Here is a 27,969-nt window from a genome sequence, read left to right as displayed (position 1 = left end):
GTGGGATTAGAACATCTACCTAATGACTTCACCACACTACCGCAGTACACAGTTACAGGATGTGCTATAGAGATTACTGGGATACATCCTTCCCAGAGGTGTATTTCTAGGTGGATGACATCAGCAGCCTTGCCAAAGTTGAGCATTTGAATTGTTGAAAGTGTGACTACCCTAAAAAGCATTGCGCTCTACCAGTGGCTTCAAATCAAAGGGGGCTGCAGGAGACAGCTGAATGGGTGGGGTCAAGGGGAAGGGGTGTGGTCAACTAGAAAGGGGAGGACACACCACAACAAACAGGGTCTGCCCTGGGTGGCAAGCCATCATTATGATGAGTGTCAAGACAAAAATAAGTGTAGAAGAATAAAAATATGCCCAGTATGCATGTCAGCTTACTTAATATCTAGATGGAAACAAAAGGTTGTGAGGCATGAAAAAATAAATTACTTTTTAAATACATTACTGGAATGCCAGTCAAAATCAAGTACAAGAAAAACAAGAAGCACTCAACTCAAATCACTTCTCCTTGCACTGCAGTTCTAATTATAATTTATATTCAAAAGTTAATGATGTTACTGGTTACTAGCATGCAGCGCACTTGTTAAGTTGTGGTAAATAACTAGTAAAGACTGTATAAATAGAACAAGTGCTTGAATGGGTGAGAAATATCTTCCTTGAAATGATTTAACAGTTCCAAATAAATCCAGATGGAGCGAAATAATAAACAAACAGTTTATTATTATAAAAGTATAAGGATGAGCGATTTCACTGGGTGTAGCTTCTTCAGATCCAAGACAAGCTCTAAGAGCAGCCCATTATCAGCAAATAGTGTTAGGAATTAAGTCATTTAAACATTAGACAAGCCTTTGATGAATAATACATACATATATATATATATATATATATATATATATATATATATATATATATATATATATATATATATAATTTATTTATTTGTTTAGTTTTACAATTGTTTACCGGGTAAGTTCGTCTGGGCAAGATTGCCTGTTTTCAGTGGAGGACCGGGGAGACAAATTCCATATAATTAGACAATCAAAAAATGTTTAAACATACAAAATGTTAGTTGAAAGAGAGCATACGACTGTTTAGAAAACAGGCTAACAATTTGATAAAGGTTCCCTTAGGAATATTAGCAGTACAGTGGAAAGATAAGAAAAATGCACAACTTTGTTAAACTTACTAGTCTCATAGTATTTTTAAACATAATTCCCCACATTGGAAAACATAACAGCAAGCTAAGCTGAATTTAATTATACATAAAGAAGCTAGGTGGATTATAAGAGAGTTAACTGGGTTGGAATATGTACATATCCAGGACTTGGTGAAGTAGGATTTTAGCTGATTTTTGAAACTATGTTTGTCTGTCTGTGCCCTAACTTCAAGTGGGAGGGAGTTCCACATTTTTGCAATGGTACAAGAATATAGAGAGTCTCCTGGATTATATTTGCTTTTGGATACCTCTACCAGACCATTATTGGTGGATTTTAGCTGACTTCTGTTTGTGTAGTGATTGATTAGGCCATAAAGGGCTGTGGTTCTGTCAGGATAGTAGAGAAGTTGATGAGCAAGGGTGAACTGGTTAAGGACAAGTAGGTTAAGCAATTCCATCTAGGGAAAAAAAAAAAAAAATATATATATATATTTGTATATATATATATATATATACACACACACACACACACACACACACATATATATATATATATATATATATATATATATATATATATATATATAGGGTCTATATTATATGTTAGAAATTTGAAAACTTTGAACGTTAAATAATCGAATTGAAATGTTCGAAGTTTCAAACATCGAACATATAATAAAAAAATAAATAAAATAAAAGGGAACTTATCCGAATAGTGTAGGAAGGGGGTGACAAGCCCCCCCCCTGCACCTCCCCACAGCTCCCGCTCTTTAAATAAACCGACTCCGAGACTGCACTATACTATGGTAAATGGAAGATTATCCTTATTGCACTGTAGTACAGTTTTGGAGTGGGTATATTTAAATAGCGGTGGTTGTGGGGGGTGCAGGGTGGCTTGCCCCCTTGCCTACAGCTTTTAGTTTTCGTTTTTTTTTTTTGACATATGTTCAAAGTTTTATAACTTTGAACATTTAAATTCGATATTTTAATGTTCAAAGTTATAAAACTTCGAACATATGATATAGACCCAATATATATATATATATATATATATATATATATATATATATATATATATATATATATATATATATATTCAAAAATGACCCTTACCCACCATTTAAACTTATCATCTCTAATAAATGCACTAAAACTGAAAATATTTCTGCATATATTGATGGAATTTTGAACCCGCTAGCACAGTCTACTCGGTTTTATATTAAAGACTCTTGGGGTTTCCTAGATGAACTCTGCAAATCTAGGATTTATTTCTCCAAATGCATCCTGGTTATGATGGATATTGTTGCTCTGTACACTAACATACCCCATCGAGAAACAACGTAAAGCCTTGGAGTTTTTTCTTCTTAAGTATGCACGGTTCACATTGAGCAGACTTAACACTCTGATTGGTCTAACAACAGCAGTTTTGAAAAACAATTTTTTTTTACTTTAATAAAAAGACATACCAACAGATCAAAGGTATAGTGATGGGGTCTAAAATGATCCCAGCTTTTGCTAACCGAGTGTTAAGCACATGGAAGTTGGAGACTCTCATTTTTCTTCCTGGCTTCAGCAGTATTCGCCTCTTATAGACGTTTTTGTTCATGACATTTTTTTTTTTTGTATGGAAAGGGTCTAAAACTGATCTGGACATTTTTATTGATGTTCTTTCCAACAGTATTTCCTATCTGGACTCTGTAGTTTCTGGCTGTAGATCAGAAGTCTCTTTCTTAGACACCACTTTATCAGCGAATAAAAATTCTGGCACACTCAGTTCCAATGTGTTTAGAAAAAAGCACCTACAGAAACAACTTCTTAGACTTCTAATATTCATCATCCTTTTTTATTAAGAAAAGTACTGTCAAGGGAATGTTTGTCAGACTTTCCAGAATTATCAATGATGAAGAGATCTTTCGTACAGAATGTTATTCTGTCTCAAATGTTCTTCAATAGAAATTACCCATGACAGCTTGTACAAGACATTTACAGTGAAGTGGCCTTAGAAAGACACAATAGACACAAACCCATCCTATTATATGGGTTTGAAAACAAGCATAAAATAGACCATATTGGGCAAATACTGATAGAAATTGCAACTTCCCTTTACCCATCTGCAGGGACATGGCAGCCATCAGGAAGGTTATCTGCAAGAAATGGAATATTATTAAAGCCCATGATTCTTTGAGCAACCCTTTAGGGACAGAAGCTGTGTTTACATATTAAAAAAAAAACACTTTCAAACCTTCCTTTGAAAATAATAATCTGCACTATTTATTAAGCCAACCCATTAAAGGAAGTGATTGTGGCATGTTTAATTGTGGCCAATGTGTAGTATGCTCTGTATTGTACATAGGAAATGTATATACATTTGCACACTGTAATTTCCTTGTCCCTATTAAAAAACATTTTGATTGCCTTTCCTCCATGGTAGTTTGCGCAGCGGTCTATAAGACCTGTCCTGCATTTCACATTGGGAAAATGATCAGAAGGCTTTCTGATTGAGTTAAGGAACATTTGGCTGTTATTGGGAAAAAAGATGAAACCAGCACATTAGGATGACACAAAATTAGATGTCATGACTTTACTGGTTTCAAAATTCTACTTTTAGGACAGATTGATAAGTTTTTTACTGCCTTTGACACTTTTCTGCAGCTAAAAGAACTCCATTGACAGCTACTTTTAAATGCTGAGATGGTTCCGGGGCTGAATGAGAACTTAAATCTCAAATGTGCATTGCGCTAGTTTGTATGAGCCTATTTGGACACGCCCCACTCTTTTTGATTAGCTACTGTATTTACAGCTGGTTGTTTCTAGATTGCTGATGGGCTAATTTCTGCTTTGATATGTTTCTATTAGGTATTGATGTTGTCAACCATTTTAAACAGTGTGCACGTGTTATATTACTTATTTCACAGTTTTACTTTATAGTATTAGTTCTGACAATGTTATAGAATGAAAGCGCTTAACAACAGTTTCGCCTCAGTGTTCTCTTTTTTATTTTTTGATATTTATGAAGTCATTTTCACATATAAGGTCTTTTCTTTGTATTTAATAGTCTGGTTGTCATACATATATATAAATAAATAAATATATATATATACATATATATATATATATATATATATATATATATATATATATATATATATATATATATATAATGTATAGAAATTCACATATTCATGCTAGGCAATCGATTGCAAAGATAATTCAGAGCCAAGCCATTTCAGTTTTCATAATACTTCTGTCCCTATAGAACTGATGGGGCTAACCCAGGTAAAATGTGCGGTTACTTATTCAATCATCTAAATTAGATTTGGAGAAAGTAACAGCTTAGTTTTGTCTGACATGGAGTGAAAACTTATTTTAAAGGGAAGGGATGCTTAGTGAGAGATATCTGTGTTGCCAACAGGTCCTGCTTATGTTACCAATCAGATTTATGACCCTAGAGCAGGTGTTTGTTAGAGTATCAGTTTCATGGACACGTTAAAGATCAAGATCATTGACTACTTGTAGGCTAAGTGTTGATCATAATGGAAAAGCTGGTAAGAGAAAAGAATGATAGAGCTTTTACAAGTTCTCTGTGATGAAGATTTTTTTTTCAAATTGCTTCATATGTCTGGTCAGGTACATGCCAAACGATACATTATATTCATTTATTATTAGAATAAGATGGGGAGAAGAGTGGTCTATAACTTCCTTGTATTTGGAAGACTTTCCTTTAATAATTTGTTTGGCAAGGTAAAAAAGATTTTCTAAATACTGCCAATTATGTGGTGGTTAGTGCTGAATTTATTGCGGGTCAGCTTGCCTAAGTCTCTAATGACAGTATCAGTTATGAGCAGGTCATTTGTGTGGCACTCATAAGGGAATTTAAGGTGCACGAAACTACATTTTGCAGTGTAAAGCTTTAGTCCATGTATAAGATACCATATATCAATGCATGTTACTGCCCCTTGGAGGATACCACTCTCATTTCAGGTAACACTGACAGCACCAAAATTGCAATCATCCGTAAACTTGGTCAGCTAGAGACCTTTGACATCAGCTTTAATGTCAGCAACCGCTAACAGCAAAACCTTAATAGAATGAGTTCTATGTGCTGACCAGCTGACCAGATTACTACCCAATGAGTTTTTTTTAGCTTTTAATTTATAGTTGGATAAGTTTGCTACTGAGTCCAGAATGTGGGATAATATCAAAGATCAGTGCCAAGCTTACGGACATGGTATAAAAGATACTGTAATGCAATGAGTTCTGTCACTCACGCTGCTATCAAATGAGTTACCTTGGTGTTATTTTCTAGTTGGATAGATTTGTTATTGATTCCAGAATATGAGATAGTGTCAGACATCATTGCCAAGTTCAGGTACATGGTATTTTCCAATTTATTGTCTTCAAAGAAGTCGGCCAAGATAAGTAGGTAGAATCTGCCTTTCTCAGATCCATGTTTGTTAAGTTCAAGAAACTGTACGCCGCCATTATCCTTAGTCATGAATTCTATGATGATAAACTCCATTACCTCACACATGTGGCTTGTAAGGTTAATTGATCTATAGTTCTCAGGCTCGGTGGCTGGGCCTTCCTTGTTTTCTAGGTTTCAGGAACTGAAAAAAATTAGATATACAGAGGTTAAATTTGTGTACATCAGAGTGTGAAAACAGTTTTTACTCTAGGAAGAAAATAGCTTGGTATGCTTTATAGACACACAGAGCTGGTTACTTATTTTACACAGAGCATTTAGTACAGTAATCCTGTACTGATAATAGAGAATGCTGATTTGATAGTATGGAATACAAAACATGGAAGGAAGAGAAGGGAGAATTTGAGCTAAATTTGTCTTCAAGTATAAAGGCAATATCCACTGAGTCTGAGTAGGTATTCCCATCAGTTAACTCAAATTAGTGGTAGGTTAAAATGACTATTTTACAGCTGTGGTGGTACAGCAGTAGCATTGTTGCCTCACAGCAAGAGGTTCTCCTGTTCGATTCTCGGCTGGAGTGCCTTCTGTGTGGAGTCTGCATGTCCTCCCCACTGTCGAGTGGCCTCCGAAAGACATGCCTGAATGGGCATGCCTTCTCTGAAGGTTGTGTGTTGGGCTGGCAACTCAGCACCATAAAAATCTACTGCCAATCATTAGCGGACCGGAGTTCCACTGTGGCAACCCCTAACCGGGAAAAGCCGAAAAGACAAACAACAACAGTACTCCTTAGAAAAGCATTTAACAATGTTCACATTGGCAACCACCAAACATGCATTTGTCATGCATCTCTACTCAAACAATTGCAGTGTGGCAATAAATGAAGTCCACAATCAATCAGACACTTGCACACTTGCCTGTTTTTAGCAAATATATAAACAGAGCACTGCAGGTATTGCCTCTGTCACAAGCTCAGTGGTAGTCGAGTCAATGGTAATTCAATCCAGTGTTGTTCTACTCAAGCATGCAATGCAATGCAGCTGCTCTCAAGTAAAGGTAAATGCTCCATGACATAGCCAAAAATGCAACACAGTACAAGTAGAAATAATCAATCAGACTTAAGTTTTTTAGTAAGGTGTTGGCAAATATATCAAGAGAACATTGCACCTATCCCATATCTTACAAGCTGAAGATGTTTAAAAATAGTTCATCACTCAACACTAAGTGCAATCAGTTTTAAAGTACTAAGGCATACATTAGTCACTTTTCTTCACTTCCTTAGTGGTACTGTGATGAAAATTACTCCAGGCAGTAAAATGATATTCTGCTATTTGATGTGCAGCTTGCCTCCTACTCACCAGCTGAAAATGCCTTTTTGCTGCCATACTCAACTCCATATGAAATCCATACTCAACTCCAAAAGTGATCCATTCTCAACTCGTAGTGCGACCCATACTGAACTCCTAGTGTGATCTATACTCATCTCCAAATGTGATCCTTACTCAGTTCCTTGTTTGATCCATTTTAAATTCCTATTGCTAAATGTTGAATATTTTGTTGCAGTTTTATAAGCTATGTATACAAATAAATGAGAATACATAAAACACGTTAAAGGTTACTATAGTGAGGCTTTCAATTATAGAACTTTAATTAAAATAGACTGGCTGTCACAATTAATAAAAACATATGCAGTGTAAACAAATGAAGTGGCTGACATGGATGTATGTACAGAATAGAAAGCAGTGATAACCAGCATATGTAATAATTGTGTGCAGGATCTGGGCAGCTCTTGAACCATGATTCCGAACAGGAGCTACTGCAAATGGTAGTGCAATTAAATGCATAAGTGAAAGCATATGTGATGAAAGTGAGCAAATGGGCAAATCAGAAGGAGATGGATAACAAGACAGAAGGGAAATCAGTTGAACTGACTAACATCTTTAAGTATTTAGAAGTGGTGGTTGAGTAGAAGGAAAGCCTGTATAACAAGGTCAAACTTAGAATCAGAGGTGCTACAGCTAACGGGCACAGACAGTCAGAGGTAATGTGCATCAGAAAAATGTAAAAAAATCTGAAAAAGTAAGGTGTACAAAACAGAGTGATCAATGCTAGTGAATGACTCAGAAACTTAAGCAGTGAGGGTATAGTTGAAGAAACCAGAGGTGATGAAGATGAAGTGCTTGTGAAAGATGGTAGGATGTACTCTGTAGGTTAGATGAGGAAACGATGACATCAGAGCAGTTGCTCAAACGCTGTTTTATAGTACAAGCATGCCTCTAAATGAAAAATAAATACAGACTGTGAATTGTTTTATGTATAAAGCACAAAAGTGCATATCCACATGCATGCAGTTTATATATTCAACACTATATACATATATTTTTCACCCACAGACACACACACACACACACACACACACACACACACACACACACACACACACACACACACGTGCGTCATGCGTGCACACACACACACACACACACACACACACACACACACACACACACTGCATTCCAGACAGCCAAAACTTATTAGACACTTATGAAATAATAGTCTTTTTTTATGCAACATGAAACTTACTTGTGTGAAAAACAGGACCATTACTAGAAACGCAGTTTGAAGCACTTTAGGGTTGTTTGTATGCACTTGAAGAAACTGAAAAACTGTAAAATGATCTAAAATTAGAGAAACATAATTTAGGAAAAATCAAAAATATGACTCATAGACTATGAATGCAAAATACTGAAATATGCATTTAGGCCTGTTATTTTTATCTTATTTTACTTTATTTGCTGTCATATACTTCTCTTGTCACAGACATGTGATTGAACTATTAATGATCACTTGACAATTGAATAAGCAATTTACGTGTTTTTCTTTCTGTGCAAATAGTGCCTTACAAACATATAGCTGATATAAATAGTAGCTATGCAACTATCCTGATGCAAAAAAATGATACAAAGAAAAATAGTATAGTATGTAATGGTGTTTTATATAGTAGCTTTCAATTAACATGATGTGTGCATTTACAAAATGGTAATGTTTTCTATTTTATACGCAGACATAGATTTTGAGACAGATTAAGATAAAATGCTGCACATAGCCTGCCTGTTTTGATCCTTTCTGTGTTAGCTTTTGGTCCTACTTTAAATGATTAATTGCTTTATTTCTCTGACCATGGGTAAAAATGCCTTTATGTTTATTCCATGGACTTCAAATCTGGCACTATTTGTAATGCTAAAGCCTCTCCATAATGTTTTATCATCATCAGTCCTTCCTGAAACATATTTCCTTAGGTCTTCCTTGACCTTTCCAGCTTCTAACTTCATATGGTTTCCCCTTGTTTTCATTTATTTCTTTTTTGAAAGCATGTACCCACTTGTAACCTTTGGGTTCTCATGAGATACCTACATGTTTCTTTAATATTTCTTTCCATTTCCTGCAGCCTCTTCAAAATTTAGCTCTTGTCTTTCTGTCTATGGCTTGTGGTGAAAACCTTACTCAATTCTTTATTGGCTTAGCTTGTAGTCCCTCCAGTCTGCCTATGTTTTGGTGAAAATGAAGTCTCCAGATCTTAACAAAGTACTTGGGCTAGTGGATTAGAACTTGTCTACACTGTTGGCAAATAATTTATTTTGTGTAGTGTTTGTCTAGATGTCACTTACTTGCTTGATACTGCCTGAATGCTTGCTTTGCTACTTTTTGACATGACTTGCTTACATTAAGGTCATTTGATATGAGCATCCCCAGGAAATTTTCTGCATTTGTTGATTCTAGGACACATGTAATGATATTTTTGTCATAGAAATGACAGAAATGCTGTAGTAAATGTTTTGGCATCTGTGTCACATTAACAATATAAGTGACAGAGATTGGCCATACACAGCTACAACTGCAGTAAATGCATACTTCACATGCAGAACTCAAATATTTTCATGAATATATATAATTTTATGTATTGCATCCATGTTTTATTTCCTATGCATTTCCTACATTATTTTGTAATAATTTACTGGCTTACATCAAATATCAGTTTTAAACAAACACTTGCACACTCCACAGATGCAGTAACATATACACACACACACACACACACACACACACACACACACACACACACACACACACACACACCACACCACACACACACACACACACACACACACACACACACACACACACACACACACACACACACACACACACAAACATCCACTATCTGCGTAGATATATGTATATTCATAATTATCACCCCACCCTCTCTCTCTCTCTCTCTATATATATATATATATATATATATATATTTATATATATATATATATATATATATATATATATATATATATATATATATATATACATACATACAAACACACACACACAAATAAATGAAAACATTCCACTGGACTCCCAGATCAAAGCTAGCTTTGGACAGTCTTTCTTAACCACAAACATATCACATATACACAGTCAAGACTCCTGTGAACCTCACTATGATTTCTGCTGTCTTGAAACAGCCTTTCCTTAAATATGAGCATGTTCCCCTTCAGATACATTTTCACTTGGATACTCAGGAATGCTGTCTTAAATAGCTCTGCTTTGATATCTCTGCTGCTGCACTAGCCTTCCCAAAGCTGCTATATCTCTCAAGTACTCCTCTTCTCAGATAAAATTAGTGCCATCTCCACTTCTGCCTGGCTTCTATTAAAAATGGTTCAATTATCCAGTGGAATCACCACACTATGTTGTAGGTATCCACCAGCTTGAGCCCACCAGCTTCAGACAAGCTTGAAGGTCTGTGGGGCCTAGACAGACCATATGCAGTACAGTATGATGGAGAACATTACATGAGTAGCCAGAAATGAAGTGGATGTTAGCACTATGGCCCACGTGCGCAACTTTTCAAGTCTTTTTTTTGCTGCTAAGGTCACAGAGGCATGATTTTCAACTAGGTTGAAATCTCTGACTAATAGGGAATATCAGAGAGATCCTAAGATCTATGTTATGCTTAATCATGCTCTTTCAGTGGTGGCATACTTTGCTTATGTCTTCTTAAATGTCTTACTAAGATAACATCAGATGCTCATTTTATTTATTTATTTTTTATCATGGCCCCCAAGCAAACCAAGCAAATATAAATGGCTGAGAGGAGTGAAGGACTGCCTCTGCACAATAATATTGCTTGAGTTTATAGAAAGCTTACTCAGCCTCTGGGGTCCACCCGAGTCACTCTAATGACTTCCTTTTATTGAGGCTGGTAAAAGGCATACTATGGAGACAACTATCATATAACATACTGGTAGTAACCAGTAAAACCATGACAGCCTCTTACCGTCTTTTTGATTTAAGGACCAGGCTAGTCCTTAAGAGCATGCACCTTTTCTTTTTGAGGCTTTATCAGATCTATTCCAATTAGATATCCGAGGTACGTCACTTCTGTCAGTGCAGTTACAGTGTAAGCTACTATGCCTTTGAAATATGAACACCATATGGTAAAAATGTATACTAGCTTAACCCATCAGCCTCGGACACTTTTTTTTTTCTTATTAGCCTCACAACTCAGGGGGATTTTCCATTGTCTCTTTTAAGCTACAGGGTGGTCAAAAACCTCACCTTTTCCAATCTTTCCATTGGGACATCCTCTCTAGTTAAATTGTATTTATCTGAATTAGAGATATTATTAAGGTTTCTGAAATAATACTGACCCAGAGAGTGCCATCCAGTTTGGAATCAAAACACTGCAGCTATTCCAGTTACTAATGAACTACTCAATAATTCATAATTTATGTCTCCCTTTTCAAACTTATATTTGAGCTTCTGGTACCTGATGTTGCCTTACACTGTCTGACATTCTGTCCTGGGATTGTCTCTGTATGGTGCTTTATACAGATGGCAGGGGTACAGCAGTTTATGTTGCCGCCTCACAGCAAGAGGTTCTCTCATTCGATTCTCAGCTGGGGTGCCTTCTGTGCGGAGTCTGCATGTCCTCACTGCATTTCTGTGGGCTTCCTCTAGGTGCTCCAGTTTCCTTCCATGTTACAAAGACATGTATCTGGAGTATTTCTCCCTGGGCCTCCCACTGAAAATTGTCTCATGCCAGGTCGAACTTTCCAGGTAAACAAATGTTATATAAATTAATAAAAATAAATTAGAAGAGTTGCCTTGCAGGAAATTATGAAAATTCCTCAGGAGAAACTCCTGATTTTGACTTTTAGATAAGGTTTCACCTACAGCCACTGGTGTGATCAATAATAAACACTTTTTTTTCAAGCTCTGCTTTCCATCAACATGTCCACTGTACTGATTTGTACTGTCCACTAAGGTTTTAGAACATTTAAATAACAGATTTGCTCAACCCAAGTTTGTAATTTACCTCATTTATTTGCTCCATGATCTGTTAGGATCATTTACACTTATCAAAGAATTTGTTTTCTGATGTGGAAACCAAAACCAGAAATTACTCCCCCATCCTCAAACTCGCTATTATGACCCTTTCTGTTATGCACCTTTGTTGGCATGCTGGAGCCTTTTCCATGTGTTTTCAGACAACTGGCATCATGACTGTCACTTTTGATGGTTCATATAATATGCAGTGACACTATCATAATGCCATAATGTGTTCTTTCTTCCTTTCTTCCACTATCTTATCAATATATTGAAAAGTCTTCAGGGTCTCTTGCCATTTAATATCTCAGATGTAATTCCGAGGTTCATGTTCCACCCTGGCCACAGTACAATTACTGCCTAACTATCCTTCTTAGAAACAGTAAATCGAGCCTGGGATTCTGGATTACTAGTATCCACAGTACTGCTAGATCTTTCTAAAGCTTTTGACACCATCTCCCACAAGCATCTTCTCTCTCATCTCACCAACCTTCATCTCTCCCCTGATACCCTATCCTGGTTCTCCAGTTACCTATCAGACAGATCTCAAGCTGTCAGATGGGAGAACTTTACCTCCTCCTTCTTGCCAACACCCACCGGAGTTCCCCAGGGGTCCATCCTCGGACCTATGCTTTTCAACATCTTCATAAATAACCTTCACACTGTTATCCCTGACACAACAGTTATCCAATACGCTGATGACTCTACCGTAGTCTGTGCCGCCTCTAACCTACCTGAACTACTGACTAAAACCTAAATAGCTTTTTCCACTACTGAGAACTGGGTGCACCACAACCATCTCTCTCTCTCAACTCTAAAAAATCTAAAATACTCCTTTTCCCTCCCTCCCTCCAAGGCTTTCTCTTTCAACAAAAATGCTTTCAAAGTCCTAAGCCAAAGCAACATTGCTATAGAAGTGGTCCCTTCTGCAAAACTCCTTGACATTACCATAGATGAACACCTTAAATTTGATATCCGCATACAACAAAACATAAAGAAAACCCACCAAAAGCTAGGTATGCTCTATAGGAACAACCGCTTTCTCTCCAACTCCTCCAGGCATACTATAGCAACTACCTACCTCCTACCTTCTTTACTATATGGAGCCCCTCTTCTAACTAACCTGTCTTCTTCCAACACCTCTAAACTCAAAATTTGCTATAATAAGATCTCTAAATTAGCAACTAAATCCAAAACATCTACTCACCACTGCCTTACCCTACAATCTCTGAACTGGCTGGAACTCTCTAACCACCTAGACTATCTCCAACTAACCACCACTCACAAATTAATATTCTATCCAGATAAATGCCCAGCCTTAACAAACATCCTTCCCCTATACATCCCAAATAGATCTCTGAGATCTGAACACCAAAATTTAATCTCTATCCACAAACCCAAATGTCCAGCAGGCTAACGCCTTCTCTCTTTCACGCTAGGCAAACAATGGAACTCTCTCCCTCCTTCACTTAGGACTATACCTAACTCTGAATCCTTCAAGACCCAACTTTTCTCTTACCTGTCTACTAAATGTAAATGTTCCTGCTTTCACCCTACATAAATTCAATGAAATTTCCCCTTTAGGCTCTCCAAACTCCTTGCTCCACGCTTCCCTACAACTTTATTTTCTTTTCTCCTAAAACAAACCTAAGCTAACATCCTCAGATTAAGCAATTTCTCTCTCTTGACTCCAAGTATGTAAATATTGTAAATATCAAGTAACCTCAGATGCTTATTTTTCAGACAGTTGAAACTTGTTGCTCTGAATTTATATACCTGTAAACTGTGTTATCTATTGTCTTTAATTGCGTTTATAATGTACAATTTATGCATTTGCTGTTCCTGATTGTATGAATTTATATATGTATTTTACCTTTGCATTATGTAACCTTTATTGTATTCGTGTCGCTTATGGAGCTTTTCTCCCTGGGCCTCCACTGGAAATGGGTACATTCTGGCCCAGTGGACTCCCCCGGTAATCAAACTGAAAATAAATAAATAAATAAATAAGTGTGGGCACCTTAATTTCAAAAGTATAGGATAATAGTGAATTTCAATTCCAGTGGAAACTTGTAGTACCTCTCAAACTGAGAATGTTAAGTACTTCATTCTAGTCCTCATCTTTCTCTGTTACTATTTTTTTAACATTGAATTGAAAGTTCTGTTAAACAGTTCTACTGACCCATTCCTTTGGGAATGATAAACTGATATCCTTAGTTTTTTTTTAATCTGTAAACAAGTATTTCATAACCTTTGAAATGAAGATTGTCCTTTAATCTGTCTAAATTTCCTTATGTATTCTTACCTGAGAAAACAATAAAATAAGTTCCCTTGTGATTACTTTGTGAGTAAAAGCTTTTGGGAACCTGGTAGGATAGTCCAGCACTACTATTATGCACTGCTGTTCATTACTGGACCTGAGAAACAGTTCTAAAATGTTCATCACAATCGTCTTGAAGGGACTTGGAATTGTAGGCATATATCTGAAAGGATTCCGTCATCTCAGGTTTCGGGGACATATTCAGCAGTCAGGGCTACAGGTGACATCTGTTTGTTTAGATGCACAGGTTTTGGAGGGGATACCGGGAAAGATGGTACTGAGTTGGCAATGCCAGCTTGTCCATGCTGACAGTGAGAGACAGCTTAAGCACACTGCATCAAGCAGGCTACTAGCCTGATCAGCGCTATACGCCATAAGCAGGGAGGCACTAAGTTGGTAGGCTGCACATCAGTGGAAGTGAGCATTCACCTCCCAAGGGGACAATTGCAGAGCAAGCAAGGCCGCTGAGAGAGGGAAGGAGTAAGGGGTTACTCCGCAGAAGCAGTATGTCATTAGCAGCATCCTTCATCTCCTCACTGACTCCAGACATGGCTCGGGTTGGACCAGGGTATGTAAGGCAGGGCCAGTGGACCAGGTGAATGAGCAAAAGAGCTTGTGGCAGCTCCTGGACAGTTACAGGGGCAGGAAAAGTTTTCATGTGAGCTGCTGATTTTATTTATTATTACTCTCTAAGTCATTTTCTACACATGATTTTTTTTTTCCTTTGTCACCGTAATAAAGACTCTGAATTGTTCTTTGACATTTCATTAGTCGTTTTGTTTGTTTACTGATCTTTGTTGATTATTGTGTCGAATGCCTTTTAATACTTAAGTACTGTATATATAAAGATCACTTCAGATTTGCTGTCCAGCTTACTTAGTCAGAATATTCAAATGATTTTCTGTCAGGATCTTACTGCTGCAAATCAGTGCTGTGTCATGCTTAATACTACACTGGATTCTAAATATTCTAGAATTCTTCTGCAATGACTCAGAGATTTTCCCTACAATCAATGTGATTTAAAGAGACAGATTAATAGCTCTAAGCCCATCTCTAAGTTACTGCTTTTATGAAAGAGAAGCATGTTTCCTTCTCTAGATGTTCAGACTCCTTTCCTCCTTTCATGGATTCAAGTAAATTTTATTTCATAGTATTACTTTTTCTCTTTTTAGTTCATAGAAATTCTATAACACAAAAGACTAACATCAATGTTTTGCCCATGTATTCTACTGTCTGATTATTATAATTTTCCTTATATTTATGAATGTAAAGAATTATTCATTTAGTAGCCTTGATTTATAATTAATTTTTTCTCTTCAACCATATCAATTTTGTTAAGCTTCACTAGTTTGATTTTTGTCTTCATTTTTTCCCTTGTAACTCTGTAACTCTATAAAATATTTAACTATATACTTGACTGAAGTGGTTCAAATCCATCAGTCTGGGCCTTTGCAACTTTGAATACCTTTCAGGCTTCCTGTGACTTAACTAGTGTCATTGTTTGAAATGCTTCTTCTATGCCCTCTTACTGCCTGGACAAAATAAATTATTTGCCAACTTTTAAAATGCTGTCTTCTGAGAATCATACTCAATTTTTTCACATTTGTGATTCGTATATTTGTAGACCAGGATCATTTATAGTTTAAGAAATGGTACAATTAATGCATCTCTAATGTTATTTCATATGACCTTAATTAATGTTTAATTGGGCTCTCATGAAGATCTGCCTCATATTGTCTGAGGCTGCTCTGATGATGACAGGAGCATCTACCTTTGATCGCCTCAGTGCAGAAGTTAAGTTGAGCTGGTTGTGAACCACAAGACTTCAACATTTTTAATAAATGATTACTAACTCCCTGCTAAGAGTTCTCTCTTCCTCCTCATATGAGAATAAAATAGGACTTGTTTGAGTGATATGCTGTAAGTAAATAGCAGTGGTGTGGTATTAGAAATTCATTGAAACACGTGAGAGACAGAGTAGGTTTAAATCTCATGAAAGCAAACTCATCCATATTTTAATGCTTTTTTTGTTTTTGCGGATTGCTTTATCACAGTAGGAAATGAAAATCTTGCTATGAGCACAACTATATATAATAAAAAGTATAATATTGGCATGGTTTTGGGTTTAAAATCACAATCTATAAAAACAGAAATATGTTTTTAACATCAGCTTAGAATTATATGCTATAAAAACATCAACAGAATTTTAACAACCCAGCGTTTCAGCTACTTGACAGAATTCTAGTTGTGCAATATGTAATGATATATGCAGTGCAGAATATAATGAAATATCACCCTAACATGTATATCCCTCATGCACAATATTAAACAGCTTTTAATGCCTATGCCAGATTTAAGTATTTCATTACCCACACAGAGGTGATGGGAAGTCACTTTTTTCTAACATGTAACCAGCTACTGTTTCTGTAAAAAAAAATGGCATCAGACACTATTTAGCTCTTTTCTAGCTACTAAAACAGGTGGGTTTATTTCTGACAGTCACAGTTGATTTTTTCTCTTCTTTATTGCAATATAGTCTGCATGTCCTTCCCGCGGTCGAGTGGCATTCGAAAGACATGCGTGAATGGGTGTGCCTCCGTTGAAGGTTGGGCGTCGGGCTGGCACCTCGGCATTGTAAAAATCTACTGCCAATCAGCGGACCAGAGTTCCGTTGTGGTGACCCCTAACCGGGAAAAGCCGAAAGAAGAACAACAACATTGCAATATATGATACTTTGCTGTCATCTACATGGAATGCAGAGGTACTTATAGTATTATAGATACATGGTAGGCAGTGGTTACCTATAGGGCATTTACTAAAGGTTAGTTGTATGAAGGGTTAATTCATAGTAGATAAACTGTTCATCTGAGAATGGAAGCTCTGTTGCATTTTATACACAGCGTATGGATTGTGAAAAAAATGTTTGTTTCAGCCTAATAGTAAAGCATTATTCCTTTGGCCATATGTTCAGAATGAATAAGAATTACATGCCTTAATTAATAATGTTTCTTATGCAGCTCGCATTTTGTGTATATTTTGCAATCAGAAGTTCTATTACAGGTACCATGTAAGAATTCTTGTGCTTCATTCAGTTTGCTAGATTTTTATAGACTGACTTCATTTCTTCAAGTACATTAGTATCTACCAATAAAGCAACATTTTTAAAATAGTCTATGGAAATAAACAGATTAGTAATTTACTATTCTACAATGCAGCGCATTCTGAACATCATCTCTAGTTCAACCATCTTACACTTATGTGTCATATACAGCAGAGTAGAATCTAATCAATATACATAGTTTGAAATATACCTTTTATTCCAAAGTTAAAATTATCTTACAAGTGACATCACTTCATGTTTGGAATTATAGTAAGTATACATGTAGACATTTTTAGTTAGATATAGGTAATCAATTAGAAGATGAAGTAATTCATTAGGTATGTAGTTTTCTTTTAGAAAATCACTACTATTGATTTAATATGTTTTCTGGTATTTGTATAACATTTATGGGATCAAAAAAGTAATGTCTTGCAAAGGAGATGAAGGTTAATAGCTAAATTTAGACTTAATACAATACATAGCTTGTCAGCAAAATGAGCTGTTTACTGTCAAATGATTCTTTACCATCAGTTGCATTGACTCTGAATGATGTTAGTACCCAGTCTTCAGAAAGTCATCCTTCACTTGTCATGATTGCAAGGATATAAACAAATATAGCAAGCAAATATGTTTATTTACAAATCGATTACTGTACTCTGAAACAGAAGAAAAGTTGTAGGGAAGTATGTGCGTGTGTAATAAATCAAGTTTCAGAACTTTCAATGGAAACCATTCCAAATAAAGCTTCCTAACATTCTAGAAGTCCTTATAATTCCATAAATACTAACCCCTTAGGTAATAGTGAAATGTACTCCTTATTATCAGAAAAAAAATAAAAAAAACGAAATAAAGGGTAGTTACTTATTATCACAACCACAGTTCTGACAGGAGAAACGACTCTTTTCCAAGCCCTTTTTCTGCAGATAAATGCACTCCAAAAACCTTAAAATGTGTATATATATATATATATATATATATATATATATATATATATATATATTTCAGCAAGAAAGATGTACTATAAAGGTCTGCTGAAAGAAATTATGACAGCAGCTGTTAGAGTCTTGTACCTTTCTTTATGTTAAGAAATCTATCTTTGAACCTGTGTTCAGCACCAAACATGGCATTTAATGTATAGAAGTGGTCTGATGTGTACTTATTCAATATATTTGAATAATATAATTATTCAACGCCACAAAAGTATGCAAAAATCAGTGCAGCTACATAGTCTGTTTCAGTAACATTAAGTGGTAGCATATTATAAGTATGACACAACTGGTCAACCTACCACTGAGCTCTCCACCTTTTCTCAGAATGTCCATAATTTTGAATCATTTCTGTTTTGGTCTAAAAGGTAGGATTTTCAAAAACCATCACTGCTCCTAACACTTTTTAGCTGTTATTTTGGAAAAAAATACTAAAAATCCAGGATAATGACACTTCCTACTATCTCATTCAACTGCAGAGCAACACCACACACATGTATACAGTGCTTCGTTGTGAAAGAAGTGCACCTTATTTTGTTGAAAAAGTCCATTCTGCATTCCGTTACAGAGAAGTTGACAACTATAAACCATAAACAAGCATATAAGGTTGTCAGTGTTTCAGATGGGCCAAAAAATACTCCACCCTTTCAAATGTGAAGGAGAAGCCATAACTTATCAGCACAAGTACGACTCGGAAAAGAGCCATTTCTCCTGCTGGAAATGTGGTTGTGATAATACTTAAGTACCAAAAAAAGAAATAAATAAAAATGAAAGTGAACCACAGGTCACTATAATTCAAAACTGATGTGCGGTATGGATAGCTGGACAAATATGTAAATTATAATAGGTTAATAATTTTGCACTAGGCTAACTCCCCGCATGAGGCCATTTTAAACCTAGCCAATTATTTTATGGTGATTAAAATTATCCTTTGTCATTAGAGATGAGATTCACCTAACCCTTCTCAAGAGCTATATTTATATATTAATCTAATCATAATTACTAGATCAAAATTTAGATATTTGGAGGGAACTCATGCATTGGGATAAAGCATTTAATAGCTGCCATTGCCCACTACTGATACAGCAGGGAAACATAGGGTAAATTTCCTGTTTTCCATCCATTGATCCATGTTATGTTTAAATGGGGTCACTTATGAGCTTTGCTTTACATGGACAGAGACTCTGCTTCATAGAGGTATCCTCTGCAAGATTTTCTTGTCCTCCAAACCATTCTGTTAATGATTTAGGTCACTGGATTGAGAATTTATTTTACCATTTGACTTGTATATGTGAAATAAGACAATACGTAATGGGTTAGGAGATACCTTGTATGCTAGACAATGGTCACCTATTAGTAGTCTGCAAGAGACCAAATATATTAATAGGTCTTAGAGGTGGTCCATATAGGACACACTGTTTAGACCTTCTATCCTTTTTCTAAGGTATCTCTGCAGTCATTTCAGTTGTTGCATGTGCCTGAACAGATATATGCCAAAAAGGGGTATTATACTTAATGACTGGCTTAAAAACAGGCTATGTAAATGAGGACAATGGCATCACAAGATGTAGAAGCAATCCCTTTGTTTCTGAGCTGAGTAGTATGGGAGGACTTATTTGCCACAGTGGACACATGCAGGTCACAAATTAAGTTGCTGCCTTCATCAGCTCTCAAATTCTGAACTACTGGGCTGACTCTTGCAGAGCAAGATCATAGTCAAATGGGGCCCTAGGCAGGGTAATGGATCAGCCCTCCCCACCCATACACAGCCACTTCAGCCCCCCCCCCAATTCCAGTGTCCCATTACTTGGCTATTTCTCCCCAGTTACCATAAACACAGTTCGAACCTCTCAGTGTGCATTTGTTTTCTGCTTTACATCTACAATGATTACAGACATTTGGATTGAATTTAAAACTTTTATTTCAAATTTTATAGCACAAACTCTGAAAGATATATGCTAAACAAAGCAATATATTCTCACAATGAAAAAAGACTTAGCATTAAAAGTTTTCTGGCCTTGAAACCCTCATTCAATGAAAATGCATCTGGACAGTGGCATATGAAGTTTACATTTGAATGTTTTTCAAATCACACGTTCCTTGCACACATTTTTAGGACCATGCAAACATCCATTTGTTCTTTAATTCACCTTCCTGATTATATTAAATTATATTCCTTGTATAATGCAGCACCACTTGATACATCATGTTTGAAATTTGGAGTTTTGAACATTTTTTCCATAAGTGATGAATTAAAATGTATGAACCATAAAAAGCCACTCAAACTTCTGTCATTACATTCCAGCAATATCAGTCAATATGCACAACCTCTGCAGAAGTAGAGATCATCTGAATAATTCCACATTAAAGAAATATGTCACTAATGAAGAGGTTGCTACCAGCAAACAACTTTATATTTCAGTGTTTCATCTACTAATTCAGTGCCTGCTACCACTGAGGAATAAATTGCCTATGTTACATTAAAAAAAAAAAATGGTAAGCTGGTAATATTGCAATAGGGAATGGATGGCAAACTGATAACAGGTTTGTCGATCGTCTTGGTTTTTAATTGAAGACAAACAGGTGGAGTAGTTTGTTTATATGCTTTATTACATAGAAGCACATCAGGACAGATAGCAGCAATACAAAATATAAATGAATTGATTAACTTGACAGACTACACAGACATGCATGCTTCCATCTCAACAGCTTACTACAAAATGGCAGTCAGGCTTGCACGTGCTCAGTATTTATATACTTGTGCAAGTCCCTAGAAAGCTTCTTAAAGGTATACGTACATATTGATCTCCATCCTCCCTCTTTAATGAATTGTCCACAATATAATGACATTTGAAAAGAAAGACGCAATTGTACAGACAGTAAGAAATAAACACAGTGGTTATGTCTAAGTTGCTATGTATAGGTTCATAGATTAGTACTAGGCTAACTGCACCTCTGGGCCATTTTAAGTCTAGCTAAGTATCCCATGTGAGAGTCAAACCCTGCACCTTGTGTCTGTAAGGCAAACACCTTGATCATTATGCCAACCTGTATCTGGAACATGGTCAGGAAATGCAACTTAATCTAGTGATATAACAATCACAACTGGGTTTAGCAACAGGGGCAGTCATTGGTGAACAACTTGCTTCAGAAGTGTCAGCTCTTTTATCAGGAAAAGGGATATTTACTGGAACATCCTATGGAACTGGAATGCTGGATTACTCACGGAGATATACAGTCTTTCTCACAGGTATGATACTGCAATACAGGCTTGGACACTGGGATCAAATATTTTTCATTCCACCTAAATGCTGTTCCTTGCAATTCCATAATGTACAGTCTAAGTTCTGGACATACAATCTTCATGACACTAATCTGATCAAAACATTTGGATGTCTGCATACTTACTATCTCCCCTTCTTGTAATGGATTGAGATGTTTGCTGGTCTTATCATAATAGGACTTCTGGGATAAGCGCTTCTTCAGCAGATGGGCTTTCACTGATCTGTTATTTTTGACACAGAACAAATAATGTGCTACTAATTGGTAGTGTGGTTCTGGTTTGTCTCGACAGAAGTCCCTCTGCAGGTGAATCATGAGGAACATTTCTGAGATTCAAGAGATTCAAGAAAACATTGCTGTTGTCTCAGTTTGACTTCTCTAGTAATTGTTTCACACTTTGAACTGTACATTCTGCCAAATAATTTGACTGTGGGTACTCAGGGCTACATGTAACAAGTGTAGAGTCTCACTCTTCAGAAATCTTTTGAACTACTGGCTTGTAAACTGTGCACCATTGTCAGAAATAACATTGTGCGGACTACCATGGACTGCAAAATGATGTTTCATCTTAGTAATGACAGCAGTGGACACTAGATTAGGAAGTAGGTCAATCTCAAATCAATTAAAATAAGAGTCTACTAACACTAAGTAATGTTGAACATTCCATCAAAAAATGTCTGTAGCTACTGTCGACCAAGGTAGTTCAAGAATCGGGTTTAGCTGAAGTGGTTCTTTCTGTCAATGTGACTTAGTACTATTACATACAGAACAAGATGAAAGTACTCTCTCAATGTCCTTTGACATAGAAGGTCAAAGCATTAATTATCTCACCCTAATTTTGGTAGAATGTGCTCCTGGGTGGCCACAATACAAAATAGTAATATACTCTTGTAAGGATTTTGGATCAATCACTTTTGGACCTTTCATGATTACACCAATGTCAAACGAAATCACATCTCTGTAAGGAAAATAAGGCTGCAGTTCAGCTGGAAAACAAGATTAGTTTGATGGCCATCCTCGACTCATAAAGTGGTCGAGCTTCTGTAGAACTGGATCTGAGGCTGTATGATTTCTAAGCTCATCAAGATATGTGGAAGAAAACTTTCTCATTTCCATGACTTCAAAATCAAATTTCTAATTTTCATGCTGTTCAGTGGTATTTCTGGGTGATCTGGATAATGTATCAGCACAATAAAGAAGTTTGCCCTTTGTGCAAACAAGATTGAAATTATACTTTGGAAATTTCAACAACATGCGTTGCAATCTTGCTGAACCTGTATGCATAGGCTTTCTCAAAATAATGACTAGAGGCTGGTGATCTATTTCAATGTGTCCACTGATTCTAAAGACAACCACAAAGCATTCTATAGCTATGTAAAGAATCTCAATGGCAACACTCAGATCTGCTGTGAGATACAGCACAATGGCAGTAAATATACAGACCCAACTGATATTGCCAACATCCTGGCAGATAGGTTCAGTGCTAACATTACCCCCCTCTCACCCTCTAAAGAGCCCATCTCTATACCAGAAGAATGCAAAGCTCCTGTAATCATGGCTGCACAAGTAAAAACCACACTCTCCAAACCAAGAACACAGCATCCATGGGACCAGACAACATCCCAGGCTGCATTCTACACTAACTACAGAATGAACTGGCACCTCACCTAAGAACCATGTTCAAGCATAACCTCACCTCTGGCTTTGTGTCTGCTGAATGGCACACAGTGATGGTTATCCCACTCCACAAGGGGGGAGCCACCATTAACCATGGGAACTACTGCCCCATTAGCCTGTCGAGCCTCATCTGCAAGGCCATGGAACATATCAACATGGAACTTATAAACAAAGACATTGGTAACTCCAAACTCTGAACCCCACCCAGTTTGGGTTTGTAAAAGGCAGATCATGTCTCCTAAACCTGATAGACTTCTTTGAAGCAGTCATTAAAGCCATAGACAAGGGTAAGGTGGTTCGCACAGCCTATCTAAATCTTGCCAAGGCTTTTTCACCATCCCCCGCTCTGGAATTATAGATAAACTCACTAAACTAGGTATAAATCCCTATGTCACAAGATGGCGTGCCAACTGGCTCACTGACAGAACCCACACTGTGAATGTAGCAGACTCCAAATCTGACTTTAGACCACTGACAAGTGGAGTACCACAGGGCTTAGTCCTGGGTCCTCTTTTGTTTGTTATCTACTTTTCTGAAGTACAGGCTAACACAGAAGGTCTTTGGCTAATGAAGTTCAGAGATGACTGCAAACTAGGAGCCATAATCGAAACTCCTAACGATGTGGACATCCTACAAAAGGGCCTCACTGAGACAGATGCCTGGTGTCAAAACACTCAAGCTCAATGTCAGAAAGTGCATTGTCATCCCCTTTGGTAAAAACTCTGTACCCATGAACTACAAAATAGGCGGTAGTATACTTAACACCAAAAGTGTGATAAGAGACCTTGGGTCACAGGTGGACAGTAGTCTCTCCTTTGATAATCACATTGTCACAGTAGTCAGGAAATCTTTCTACATGGCACACCTCATCACAAAAGGTTTCTCATCCAGAAAAAAAGAGGTCATTGTCCCCCTCTACTCATCACTCATTAGACCCATTATAGAGTACAACACCCCTTTTGGTATGTACCTTACAAGACATCTACAACAACTGGAAAGGCTGCAGAAATACCTCACAAAGAGGGATTACCAGCCTCAAACAGATGCCTATGCAGACTGTCTCAAAAAACTGCAGCTTTACTCCATTGCATATTGCCTACTCAGAGGTGATCTCTACCTAATATACAAAGCTATGTCATACCCAGAGCTGTTGGACATGCTCCACTTAAAGAAATCCAAATTCCTCCGAGCTACACCCTCTAGGGACCTAAACCTTGTCACCACAATAAACAGAACATGCTGGAGGGATGGATTCCTGTCCCAGAGACTTCCCATACTCTGGAACAGACTACCTATCTATATTAAACAAAGCTCCTCATTAGCACTCTTCAAGAAAATTCTTGATGATTGGATGGGAAATAGGAAATTCACCCCGGGGATCACTTCTGTGGCTCTGCTTGACAGTGGCACAGGAAAATAATTTTCTTGGGTGTTAAAAGCCAGGGTACCATTTTGGCTGGGCTTGTATAGGCCCCAGGGCCGATAGCCTAGTACCTACCTATGAACCTATGAACCTATGGATAGGTGTACCATAAATATAGTCACATAACTTTGAATATGCAAACACAATTGCCAACAGTACTTTCTCTATCTGCACATACTGCATTTCAGTTTGGGTTAGAGTTCTGGATGCATAGGCTACTGGTCTACTCTCTTGAAGAATGACTTCACCAAGACCGAATTTTGAAGCACCACAAGAAAGAGTTACTGGTTTGTGAACATCATAGTATCTGAGAGTTGGTGGACTGGCAATTCTCTGTTTCAGGACATCAAATGCTCTCTGGTGTTGCTCTGACCATGAGCAAGACAGATCTTTGCATGTCAGCTCTCTAAGCAGTGCTGAAAGTTGGCTCAAGTCTGGAATGAACTGCCTGGGTAGTTAACTATGCCAAGAAAACATTGTAGGGCTTGAATTTTGTCTGGAGCTGGCATCTCAAGAATTGCAGTTAGCTTGGAAGGATCTGGTCGTAAGCCTGAACTGGTAAATAAATGCCAGACATAAGTAACTTCTCATAGCCTGAATTTGCACTTATGAGGATTTAACTTAAGAGTCACTTCATATGACCCAGGATTCAATAAAGTAATTTTTCTGTGCAGGAACAGTATAGCCACTCCTGCACAGAATATGGCTGCCGAGTGATTCAGTAAACTAGTGTTTTGACATGTACGAGCCTTCCTACACCATTCCTGCATTGAAACCAGTGCAGAATGCTAATTACTTCATATGCTGGTAAAATCCATGCAAATGAGGTGAATTTGTTATTCAGCAAGCAGACAGGTATCCGTGCAAGAACAGTATTAGTTGCAGAAATGTATTCGGCTACTAGCCGAATACATTTCTGCAAATAACAAAACGGAGGCATGCCAGCTGCAAAAAAAGCATGTATTATACTCTTTAGGCATACCAGTGGTCAAATATATGGCCACTGGCATGGAAAAGTGCTTCATTTTTATAAAAATCAAAGTTTTTTTATGGCCGATCTCGGCTCTTTAAGCATAGGGCAGTGGCGTGTAAACGAGGTCGTGCTGAAAATAAAAAAAATATGAAAACTCAATTTTAAGGGAAATCTGCATTTTGCCATTATAGTCAATGGCATGCAGAATCAAAACAATACCAGGGGACAGTGGTCGTCAAGAGAAAAGGCTCTGTGGTAGTGCAGTAAGTATGGACTAAGGCAGTGGGGTATGTAAATGAGGGGAAATTTACTGAATTACAAAAATATTCTAAGTGCCAAACTGCACCTAACCATGTAGGTGCTATAGCACGATGGTGTAACTAAGAGTAGCAATAGACAGGAAAAGCATGTGTGTCAGGCATGGTGTAAGCACATTGGAGCCCCATGCCTCACAGATAAGCTTAGCTAAGCACAGCTAAGCAAGGGTGTGTGGTTGAGGGTGTATTTACTTATTCCATGTTTGTATCCAGGGAGGGCCATTTCTTCATGTTTACATTAGCTTAATGGTTTTGCATGGTTTGCACCCAGTCTAAAACAAACAACCCCCCCCCCCCCGGAAATAGCAGGACTGTTTACATTTGAGCACCTGGATTATGTGGTGTGCTTCTGGGCTTAAAATGGGAGGAAATGGGAAGGGAAAAAAAGGTAAACAAGGAAAATAGCAGAATAAAAGCAATCAAGAACAAATTACATAGCTAGCAGGTGGAATGCATAGTCAGCCAATCATACAGGCAGCATCTGCAGTACAACATTATAAACTATTTAAACACCTTAAAGTCTGTTTTTTCCCACAAACTCTGCACCATTGGTGTACACATGTGGGGGAATTTTAACTGGAAAAATATTAGGGGCTACCATTGCTTTGATCTGTCAATATGTGCTAGAGGCTGAGAGTGGTGAGGAGGATAATGCTGACAACTGCCACAGATCGAGGAGGAGGAGAAGAGTGTAAACACCCAGGGTAACCTACCAGGGGCTACATATTCTGGAGATAGTAGAGCGCTACAGGGTGGACAGAGACATACTTCAGCAAATCATACAGTTGTGCCTGCCTCAACTGAGACCTAGAGCCAACAGAGGGGAACCCATCCCAGTGGATACCAAGGTATGTGTAGCTTTAAGAATTCTAGCTACAGATACTTTCCAAAGACCTACTGGGGACATCATGGGGGGGGTCTCACAGGCATCTGCATCCAGGGAACTCCACCAGTTTATGGATGCCATGCTACCATATGCCAGTGAGCACATTTACTTCCCCAACACCTGTGAGGAGAGGACCAGCCATGTGCATCTCTTCCACAGTGTAGCAGAATACCAGGAAGTACTCGGTCCCATACAGTGCATGCACATCAACATCAAAGCACCACATGATGAAAAGGGTAGGGTCTACGTAAACTGCAAGGATTTTCCCTCCATCAACTGCCAGGTCATGTGCAATGACCAGAGAATTATCATGAATGTGTAAACTGACAGCCCTGGAAACTATCACAACTCTCATGTCTGGTATTCATCACAGCTGTACCAGGCATTTGCCAGTGGGGGCATCCCGTATGGCCATCTGGTGGGGGATGCTGGCTATGCACTGGAGCCATGGATGATGACACCCATCAGAAATGCACAGACACCCACACAAGAATGCCGTAGTGAGGCACATGCACAAACCAGCATCATTATAGAACATGTGTTTGGGGTTCTCAAGTCATGGTTCTGCTGCCTTGACATATCTGGTAGAGCCTTGCAGTACTCTCCAGCCACATGTGCACACATGTTCATAGTATGTGCTATGCTACACAATATGATCCCGCAGAAACAGTTGCAGCAGGAACAGCACAGGGAAGGGGGTTCCCACAGGCACAGAGGGACTCAGAGGAGGAAGCCTCTGAGCCTGCTCCTGTAGGCAGATGGAGGCATGCCCAGTATGCTCAGGCCTTGGCAAACAGGCAATGCATAGCACACACACACTGACACTGTAGGGACCCCAGGGACTGACACCTCTCTCTGACTTGCACACACAGTAAAATGGATGACACACAAATCACATTACCTGTAACGTACCATGTATAGGCAGTGTACTGTGTGCATCCAACATAGGCATCCCTCAAGCACCACCCTTGCAACTGCTGCTGGCACAAGGTAAATCAGTCTTCTTTAACAATAAATTAATGGATTA

Source organism: Protopterus annectens, chromosome 15.part0 (genome assembly GCF_019279795.1).
Source record: "Protopterus annectens isolate FY-2018-M chromosome 15.part0, PAN1.0, whole genome shotgun sequence".
Lineage (NCBI taxonomy): Eukaryota > Metazoa > Chordata > Ceratodontiformes > Protopteridae > Protopterus > Protopterus annectens.
Note: the sequence above shows the minus strand (reverse complement) of the source record.